Source organism: Orycteropus afer, unplaced genomic scaffold (assembly GCF_000298275.1).
Source record: "Orycteropus afer afer isolate SDZICR_OR568_19922 unplaced genomic scaffold, OryAfe1.0 scaffold00127, whole genome shotgun sequence".
Classification (NCBI taxonomy): domain Eukaryota; kingdom Metazoa; phylum Chordata; class Mammalia; order Tubulidentata; family Orycteropodidae; genus Orycteropus; species Orycteropus afer.
In genome coordinates this window covers 5,556,605-5,558,172 of record NW_006921714.1, presented here as the reverse complement: position 1 = coordinate 5,558,172, position 1,568 = coordinate 5,556,605, and positions in this window count along the sequence as shown.

Genomic DNA, 1,568 nt, shown 5'->3' with positions numbered 1-1,568 from the left:
TTTCTCCTCCTAGCTGGGACACACAGCACACTGTTCATTAAACTCGTAATCCCAGAGAAATAGGGTAAGAAGAAACATATACTCTGATAGCCGTGGCAGAAATTTCCATAAAAAGTTTCTGATTGGCCTGGCTCATGTTACATGCCTGTCACTTCTGTCTGACTGCAGAAACTATTCCATTCACCACTGTGTTGTTGTTGTTATGTGCTGTCAAGTCAGACCTGATTCATAGTGACCCCTCCTTGGGTTTCTGAAGCAGTATCACTAGGGAAGTAGGTTGCCCAACCTTCCTTCCAAGGAGTGGCTGGTGAGTTTGAACCGCCAGGCTTCTGGTTAGCAGTCAAATGCCCTAGGCACTACGCCACCAGAGCTCCCCTATTCACCACTGCCAAATCCTATCCCTTGTTGTTAGTCGCTATTGAGTCGGTGATGACTCACAGCAACCCTATTACAACAGAACAAAATACCTTCCAATCCTGTGCCATCTTCACAATCTTCACCGTGCTTGAGCCCATCATTGCAGCCACTGTATCAAGAGTCTCAGTGAGCGTTTTCCTCTTTTTCGCTGACCCTCTTCTTTCCCAAGCATGATATCCTTCTCCAGGGACTAGTCCCTCCTGACAACATGACCAAAGTACAAGAGACAAAGTCTGACCATTCTCTCTTCTAAGGAGCATTCTGGATGCGCTTCTTCCAAGACAGATTTGGTCATTCTTCTGGCAGTCCGTGGTATTTTCAATATTTTTTGCCAATACCACGATTCAAAGGCATCAATTCTTCTTTGGTCTTAGTACTTACTATCTCTTAGTACTAGCCTTTCCCCCCAACCCCCCAAAAACAACTATTTCTAAGTTTTTCTTTTTATTTATATTCTATGCACCTCAGTGAGTAGGAACAATCTATATTTTACTCCTAGCATCAGCCACTGTGCTTGGCACACAGTTTTGGCTATTTTTAAATAAAACGTACATAGGACTGAATTAAAATAGCCAAATCTGAAGATTAGAACTTAAACTCTGATAAGCCTGTACCTTGAGTTAATGCAATATCACAATAGTGTAGCGGCAAGGTGTTCACAAGGTGGACGAATTACAGACTAGAAAGAACCATGAAGCACTTATACATGGTTTCTATAAAGGAGAATCGTACTCAACTGCTCTGGAGTTCTCAGGATGTTTATACAGACAAAAGGACAAGGGAGGATGAGTAGACCTTATTTGGCTTTTCCAAAAGCCTTTGATAGATTTCCACATCAAAGGCTCTTAGAAGAATGGTGTTATCCTGTAATTACTTAGAAGGCTACTGCTGTTGGTATTGTTTTAAGTTTGTTTTTAAAATTGTGGATAGGATACACGCAATGGAGTAGTATGCAATGTTAATGAACAATGAAGAATGTGCAAAACATCTCATAACATGGGTGAATTTAGAGCCTATTATGCTGAGTGAAATCGTTGTTGTTGTTATGTGCCATCGAGTCGGACCCAACCCATAGCGACCCCTCCTTGGGTTTCCGAGGCAGTATCACTACGGAAGTAGATTGCCCCATCTTCCTTCCGAGGAGTGGCTGG